This window comes from Triticum urartu, chromosome 6 (assembly GCF_003073215.2).
Source record: "Triticum urartu cultivar G1812 chromosome 6, Tu2.1, whole genome shotgun sequence".
NCBI classification, from domain to species: Eukaryota; Viridiplantae; Streptophyta; class Magnoliopsida; order Poales; family Poaceae; genus Triticum; species Triticum urartu.
Window position 1 is genome coordinate 437,275,742 of NC_053027.1, and position 9,832 is coordinate 437,285,573.

Below are 9,832 nucleotides of genomic sequence, written 5' to 3' on the forward strand. Positions count from 1 at the left end.
ACGTCTAACTTGTTTTTGCAGGGCATGTTGTGATGTGATATGGTCAAGACATGATGCTAAATTTTATTGTATGAGATGATCATGTTTTGTAACCGAGTTATCGGCAACTGGCAGGAGCCATATGGTTGTCACTTTATTGTATGCAATGCAATCGCGCTGTAATGCTTTACTTTATCACTAAGCGGTAGCGATAGTCGTGGAAGCATAAGATTGGCATGACGACAACGATGCTACGATGGAGATCAAGGTGTGCACTGGTGACGACGGTGATCATGATGGTGCTTCGATGGAGATCACAAGCACAAGATGATGATGGCCATATCATATCACTTATATTGATTGCCTGTGATGTTTATCTTTTATGCATCTTATCTTGCTTTGATTGACGGTAGCATTATAAGATGATCTCTCACTAATTATCAAGAAGTGTTCTCCCTGAGTATGCACCGTTGCGAAAGTTCTTCGTGCTGAGATACCACGTGATCGGGTGTGATAGGCTCTACGTTCAAATACAACGGGTGCATAACAGTTGCACACGCGGAATACTCAGGTTATACTTGACGAGCCAAGCATATATAGATATGGCCTCGGAACACGGAGACCGAAAGGTCGAGCGTGAATCATATAGTAGATATGACCAACATAGTGATGTTCACCAATGAAACTACTCCATCTCACGTGATGATCGGACATGGTTTAGTTGATTTGGATCACGTAATCACTTAGAGGATTAGAGGGATGTCTATCTAAGTGGGAGTTCTTAAGTAATATGATTAATTGAACTTAAATTTATCATGAACTTAGTCCTGGTAGTATTTTGCAAATTATGTTGTAGATCAATAGCTCGCGTTGTTGCTTCCCTGTGTTTATTTTGATATGTTCCTAGAGAAAATTGTGTTGAAAGATGTTAGTAGCAATGATGCGGATTGGATCCGTGACCTGAGGTTTATCCTCATTGCTGCACAGAAGAATTATGTCCTTGATGCACCGCTAGGTGATGGACCTATTGCAGGAGCAGATGCAGACGTTATGAACGTTTGGCTAGCTCAATATGATGACTACTTGATAGTTTAGTGCACCATGCTTAATGGCTTAGAATCGTGACTTCAAAGACGTTTTGAACGTCATGGAGCATATGAGATGTTCCAGGAGTTGAAGTTAATATTTCAAGCAAATAGCCGAGTTGAGAGATATGAAGTCTCCAACAAGTTCTATAGCTAAAAGATGGAGGAGAATCGCTCAACTAGTGAGCATGTGCCCAGATTGTCTGAGTACTACAATCGCTTGAATCAAGTGGGAGTTAATCTTCCAGATAAGATAGTGATTGACAGAATTCTCTAGTCACCATCACCAAGTTAGTAGAACTTCGTGATGAACTATGATATGCAAGGAATAACGGAAACGATTCCCAAGCTCTTCGTAATGCGGAAATTGACGAAGGTAGAAATCGAGAAAAATATCAAGTGTTGATGGTAGACAAGACCACTAGTTTCAAGAAAAGGGCAGAGGGAAGAAGGGGAACTTCAAGAAGAACAACAAGCAAGTTGCTGCTCAAGTGAAGAAGCCCAAGTCTGGTCCTAAGCCTGAGACTAAGTGTTTCTACTGCAAAGGGACTGGTCACTGGAAGCGGAACTACCCCAAGTGATTGGCAGATAAGAAGGATGGCAAAGTGAACATAAGTATATTTGATATACATGTTATTAATGTGTACTTTACTAGTGTTTATAGCAACCCCTCAGTATTTGATACTAGTTCAGTTGCTAAGATTAGTAACTTGAAACGGGAGTTGCATAATAAACAGAGACTAGTTAAGGGTGAAGTGACGATGTGTGGTTCCAAGATTGATATGATCATCATCGCACATTCCCTATACTTTCGGGATTAGTGTTGAACCTGAATAAGTGTTATTTGGTGTTTGCGTTAAGCATGAATATGATTTGATCATGTTTATTGTAATACGGTTATTCAATTAAGTAAGAGAATAAATTGTTGTTCTGTTTACATGAATAAAACCTTATATGGTTACACACCCAATGAAAATAGTTCGTTGGATCTGGATCGTAGTGATACACATAATCATAATATTGAAACCAAAAGATGCAAAGTTAATAATGATAGTGCAACTTATTTGTAGCACTGCCGTTTAGGTCATATTGGTGTAAAAGCGCATGAAGAAACTCCATGCTGATGGGATTTTGGAATCACTTGATTATGAATCACTTGATGCTTGCGAACCATGCCTCATGGGCAAGATGACTAAGACTCCGTTCTCCGGAGCGAGCAACTGACTTATTGGAAATAATACATACTGATGTATGTGGTCCGATGAGTGTTAAGGCTCACGGCAAGTATCATTATTTTCTGAACTTCACAGATGATTTGAGCAGATATGGGTATATCTACTTGATGAAACAGAAGTCTGAAACATTTGAAAAATTCAAAGAATTTCAGAGTGAAGTGGAAAATCATCGTGACAAGAAAATAAAGTTTCTATGATCTGATCGCGGAGACAAATATTTGAGTTACGAGTTTGGTCTTCAATTAAAACAATGTGGAATAGTTTCACAAACTCATGCCACATGGAACACCACAGCATAATGGTGTGTCCGAACGTCATAACCGTACTTTATTGGATATAGTGCAATCTATGATGTCTCTTACCGATCTACCACTATCGTTTTGGGGTTATGCATTAGAGACAGCTGCATTCACGTTAAAAGGGCACCATCTAAATCTGTTGAGACGACACTGGTTTGGCAAGAAACCAAAGTTGTCGTTTCTTAAAGTTTGGGGTTGCAATGCTTATGTGAAAAAGTTTCATCCTGATAAGCTCAAACCCAAATCGGAAAGGTGTGTCTTCATAGGATACCCAAAAAGTTACTGTTGGGTACACCTTCTATCACAGATCCAAAGGCAAGACATTCGTTGCTAAGAATGGATCCTTTCTAGAGAAGGAGGTTCTCTCGAAAGAAGTGAGTGGGAGGAAAGTAGAACTTGATAAGGTAATTGTACCTTCTCCCTTATTGGAAAGTAGTTCATCATAGAAATCTGTTCCTGTGACTACTACACCAATTAGTGAGGAAGCTAATGATGATGATCATGTAACTTCAGATCAAGTTACTATCGAATCTTGTAGGTAAACCAGAGTGAGATCCGCACCAGAGTGGTACGGTATCCTGTTCTGGAGGTCATGCTACTTGACCATGACGAACCTACGAACTATGAAGAAGCGATGGTGAGCCCAGATTCCGCAAAAATGGCTTGAGGCCATGAAATCTGAGATGGGATCCATGGATGAGAACAAAGTATGGACTTTGGTTGACTTGCCCGATGACCGGCAAGCAATTGAGAATAAATGGATCTTCAAGAGGAAGACAGACGCTGATAGTAGTGTTACTATCTACAAAGCTCGACTTGCCGCAAAAGGTTTTCGGCAAGTTCAAGGGATTGACTACGATGAGACCTTCTCACCCGTAGCGATGCTTAAGTCTGTCCGAATCATGTTAGCAATTGCCGCATTTTATGATTATGAAATTTGGCAGATGGATGTCAAAACTGCATTCCTGAATGGATTTCTGGAACAAGAGTTGTATATGATGCAACCAGAAGGTTTTGTTGATCCAAAGGGTGCTAACAAAATATGCAAGCTCCAGCGATCCATTTATGGACTGGTGCAAGCATCTCGGAGTTGGAATATACGCTTTGATAAGTTGATCAAAGCATATAGTTTTATACAGACTTGCGGTGAAGCCTGTATTTACTAGAAAGTGAGTGGGAGCACTACAACATTTCTAATAAGTATATGTGAATGACATATTGTTGATCAGAGATAATGTAGAATTATTCTGCAAAGCATAAAGGAGTGTTTGAAAGGAGTTTTTCTTAGAAAGACCTCGGTGAAGCTGCTTACATATTGAGCATCAAGATCTATAGAGATAGATCAAGACGCTTGATAAGTTTTATTCAATAAGTACAAACCTTGACAGGATTTTGAAGTAGTTCTAAATGGAGCAGTCAAAGAAAGAGTTCTTGCATGTGTTACAAGGTATGAAATTGAGTAAGACTCAAAGCCCGACCACGGCAGAAGATAGAAAGAGAATGAAAGTCATTCCCTATGCCTCAGCCATAGGTTCTATAAAGTATGCCATGATGTGTACCAGATCTATTGTATACCCTACACTGTGTTAAGCAAGGCAATACAATAGTGATCAAGGAGTAGATCACTGGACAGCGGTCAAAATTATCCTTAGTGGAATAAGGAAATATTTCTCGATTATGGAGGTGACAAAAGGTTCATCGTAAAAAGTTACATCGATGCAAGTTTTGACATAGATCTGGATGACTCAAAGTCTCGATCTAGATACATATTGAAAGTGGGAGCAATTAGCTAGAGTAGCTCCGTGCAGAGCATTGTAGACATAGAATTCGCAAAAATACTTACGGATCTGTATGTGACAGACCCGTTGACTAAAATTATCTCACAAGCAAAACATGATCACACCTTAGTACTCTTTGGGTGTTAATCACATAAATGATGTGAACTAGATTATTGACTCTAGTAAACCCTTTGGGTATAGGTCACATGATGATGTGAACTATGGGTTTTAATCACATGGTGATGTGAACTCTTAGTGTTGAATCACATGGCGATGTGAACTAGATTATTGACTCTAGTGCAAGTGGGAGACTGAAGGAAATATGCCCTAGAGGCAATAATAAAGTTATTATTTATTTCCTTATATCATGATAAATGTTTATTATTCATGCTAGAATTGTATTAACCGGAAACATAATACATGTGTGAATACATAGACAAACAGAGTGTCACTAGTTTGCCTCTACTTGACTAGCTCGTTAATCAAAGATGGTTATGTTTCCTAACCATGAACAAGGAGTTGTTATTTGATTAACGGTATCACATCATTAGGTGAATGATCTGATTGACATGACCCATTCCATTAGCTTAGCACCCGATCGTTTAGTATATTGCTATTGCTTTCTTCATGACTTATACATGTTCCTATGACTATGAGATTATGCAACTCCCGTTTGTCGAAGGAACACTTTGTGTGCTACCAAATGTCACAACGTAAATGGGTGATTATAAAGGTGCTCTACAGGTGTCTCCAAAGGTACATGTTGGGTTGGTGTATTTCGAGATTAGGATTTGTCACTCCGATTGTCGGAGAGGTATCTCTGGGCCCTCTCGGTAATGCACATCACATAAGCCTTGCAAGCATTGCAACTAATGAGTTAGTTGCGAGATGATGTATTACGAAACGAGTAAAGAGACTTGCCGGTAACGAGATTGAACTAGGTATTGAGATACCGACGATCGAATCTCGGGCAAGTAACATACCGATGACAAAGGGAACAACGTATGTTGTTATGCGGTCTGACCGATAAAGATCTTCGTAGAATATGTAGGAGCCAATATGAGCATCCAGGTTCCGCTATTGGTTATTGACCGGAGACATGTCTCGGTCATGTCTACATTGTTCTCGAACCCGTAGGGTCCGCACGCTTAAGGTTTCGATGACAGTTATATTATGAGTTTATGAGTTTTGATGTACCGAAGATAGTTCGGAGTCCCGGATGTGATCACAGACATGACGAGGAGTCTCGAAATGATCGAGACATAAATATTGATATATTGGACGGCTATATTCGGACACCGGAAGTGTTCCGGGTGATTTCGGAGAAAACCGGAGAGCCAGAGGGTTACCGGAACCCCCCGGGAGAAGTAATGGGCCATATGGGCCTTAGTAGAGAGAGAGGGGCAGCCAAAGGAGGGCCGCGCGCCTCCTCCCCCCTGGTCCGAATTGGACTAGGAGAGGGGGGGGCGGCGCCCCCCCTTCCCTCTCCCTCCCCACTTCCTTCCCCCTCCTAGTAGGAGTCCTACTCGTACTAGGAGGAGGACTCCTCCTTGGCGCGCCTATAGGGCCGGCCGGCCTCCTCCCCTTGCTCCTTTATATACGGGGGTAGGGGGCACCCCTAGACACACAAGTTGATCCACGTGATCATATGCTTAGCCGTGTGCGGTGCCCCCTTCCACAATAGTCCTCGATAATATTGTAGCGGTGCTTAGGCGAAGCCCTGCGACGGTAGTACATCAAGATCATCACCACGCCGTCGTGCTGACAGAACTCTTCCCCGACACTTTGCTGGATCGGAGTCCGGGGATCGTCATCGAGCTGAACGTGTGCTATAACTCGGAGGTGCCGTAGTTTCGGTGCTTGATTGGTCGGGACGTGGAGACATACGACTACATCAACCAAACGCTTCCGTTGTCGATCTACAAGGGTACGTAGATCACACTCCCCCCTCTCGTTGCTATGCATCACCATGATCTTGCGTGTGCGTAGGCAAATTTTTGAAATTACTACGTTCCCCAACACTTTCTTCATAACTTATACATGTTCCTATGACTATGAGATTATGCAACTCCCGTTTACCAGAGGAACACTTTGTGTGCTACCAAATGTCACAACGTAACTGGGTGATTATAAAGGTGCTCTACAGGTGTCTCCAAAGGTACTTGTTGGGTTGGCGTATTTTGAGATTAGGATTTGTCACTCCGATTGTCGGAGAGGTATCTCTGGGCCCTCTCGCTAATACACATCACTCAAGCCTTGCAAGCATTGCAACTAATAAGTTAGTTGCGGGATGATGTATTACGGAACGAGTAAAGAGACTTGCCGGTAATGAGATTGAACTAGGTATTGATATACCGACGATCGAATCTCGGGCAAGTAACATACCGATGACAAAGGGAACAATGTATGTTGTTATGCGGTCTGATCGATAAAGATCTTCGTAGAATATGTAGGAGCCAATATGAGCATCCAGGTTCCACTATTTGTTATTGACCGGAGACGTGTCTCGGTCATGTCTACATAGTTCTCGAACCCGTAGGGTCCGCACGCTTAAAGTTTGATGACGATCGTAATTAGGGTTTTTGTGTTTTGATGTACCGAAGGTTGTTCGGAGTCCCAAATGTTATCACGGACATGACGAGGAGTCTCGAAATGGTCGAGACATAAGGATTGATATATTGGAAGCCTATATTTGGATATCGGAAATGTTCCGGGTGAAATCGGGATTTTACCGGAGTACCGGGGGGTTACCAGAACCCCCCCGGGGGTTAATGGGCCTACATGGGCCCTAAGGGAGAAGAGGAGGGCCGGCCAGGGCAGGCCGCGTGCCCCCTCCCCCCTAGTCCGAATAGGAAAAGGAAGGGGGGGCGGCACCCCCCTTTCCTCTTTCCCCCTTCCCCTTTCCTTCTCCAACAAGGCAAGAGGGGGGAGTCCTACTCCCGGTGGGAGTAGGACTCCTCCAGGCGCACCCCTAGGGCCGGGCGCACCTCCCCCTCTCCCTCCTTTATATACGGGGGCAAGGGGGCACCCCAGGACACACAAGTTGATCTTCGTGATCGTTCCTTAGCCGTGTGCAGTGCCCCCTTCCACCATATTCCACCTCGGTCATATCGTAGCGGTGCTTAGGCGAAGCCCTGCGTCGGTAGAACATCATCACCGTCATCACACCGTCGTGTTGAAGAAACTCTCCCTCAACACTAGGCTAGATCGGAGCTCGAGGGACGTCACCGAGTTGAACGTGTGCAGAACTCGGAGGTGCCGTACGTTCGGTACTTGGATCGGTCGGATCGGGAAGACGTACGACTACTTCCTCTATGTTGTGTCAACGCTTTCGTTGCCGGTCTACGAGGGTATGTAGACAACACTCTCCCCTCTCGTTGCTATGCATCACCATGATCTTGCGTGTGTGTAGGAATTTTTTTGAAATTACTACGTTCCCCAACACAAAGTACAGAACACGAATTAAGCCAACATGATGAAAGTGACTAGATGAAATTCCAGTGTACCCTCAAGAACGCTTTGCTTACTATAGAGACCATTTTGGCCTGTCATTTGCCTCCAAAGGATTGGGCTACCTTGCTACACTTTTGTTACTACTATCGTTACTTGCTCGTTACAAATTATCTTGCTATCAAACTACTCTGCTACTTACAATTTCAGCACTTGCAGACATTACCTTGCTGAAAACCACTTGTCATTTCCTTCTGCTCCTTGTTGGGTTCGACACTCTTACTTATCGAAAAGAGCTACAATTGATCCCCTATACTTGTGGGTCATCAAGGCTATTTTATGGTGCCGTTGCCGGGGAGTGAAGCGCCTTTGGTAAGTGGAATTTGGTAAGGAAACATTTATATAGTGTGCTGAAATTTATTGTTACTTGTTACTACGGAAAACAATCCTTTGAGGGGTTTGTTCGGGGTATCTTCACCTTGACCGGAACCACAATTAGCTACCCCTCAACCTACTGAAAATATTGAATATGAAATTCCTTCGGGTATGATAGAACAACTGCTAGCTAATCCTTATGCAGGAAATGGAACCAAACATCCTGATATGCACTTGATATATGTAGAACAAATTTGTGGATTGTTCAAGCTTGCAGGTTTACCTGGAGATGAAGTTATAAAAAAGGTTTTCTCTTTATCTTTGAAGGGAAAAGTATTGGCATGGTATAGGCTATGCGATGATATTGGATCTTGGAATTGGAATCGTTCGAAATTGGAGTTCCATCAAAAAAATTATCCTATGCATCCAGATCATCGTGATCGGAATTATATATATAATTTTTGGCCTCGCGAAGGAGAAAGTATCCCTCTAGCTTGGGGGAGGCTTAATTCAATGTTACATTCATGCCCCAATCATGAGCTCTCAAGAGAAATTATTATCGAGAACTTTTATGCTCGGCTTTCTCGTAATGATCAAACCATGCTCGATACCTCTTGTGCTGGTTCTTTTATGAAGAAGACTATTGAATTCTGGTGGGATCTTTTGGAAAGAATTAAATGCAACTCTGAAAATTGGGAACTCGATGAAGGTAAAGAGTCAGGTATTAAAATTAAGTATGATTGTGTTAAATCTTTTTTGGATACCGATGCTTTTCAAAAGTTTAGGACTAAATATGGACTTGATTCTGAGTGAATTATTTTCTACTCATGTTGATCACCGTAAAGAGAAGTGGTTTAAATACGACCCACCTATTAAAGAAGAAATTAAAGAATCAGTGCCAGTTAAAGAAGAAACTATACTTTATAATGTTGATCCAGTTGTTCCTTCTGCTTATATTGAGAAACCACATTTCTCTTTTAGGATAAAGGAACACGCTAGAGTTTCAACTACGGTAAACAAAAGCTATATTGGAACACCTAAACCTGATGAACAAATTAAAGTAGAACCTAGTATTTCTATGGTTAAAGATCTCTTGGAAGAAGATGTAGATGGGCATGTTATTTACTTTTGTGAAGAAGCTGCTAGAATTGCCAAACCTAATAAAAAGGATAAACATAGACCTGTCGCTGGCATGCCCGTCATCTCAATTAAAACAGGAGATAATTGTTATCATGGTTTATGTGACATAGGTGCTAGTGTGAGTGCTATTCGTCACACTTTATATCAAGATATTATGAATGACATAGCACCCGGAGAGACAGAAGACATAGATGTTACTATTAAACTTGCTAATAGAGACACTATCTCACCAATTGGGATTGTTAGAGATGTTGAAGTTTTGTGTGGGAAAATTAAATACCCTACCAATTTTCTTGTTCTTGATTCCCCACAAGACGACTTTTGTCCCATTATCTTTGGTAGACCTTTCTTGAACACCGTTAATGCTAGAATAGATTGTAAGAAACAAACTATCTGTGTTAGTTTTAGTGATGAGTCTCATGAGTTTAATTTTTCCAATTTTAGTAGAAAGCTTCATGAAAAAGAATTGCGTAGTAAAGATGAATTAATTG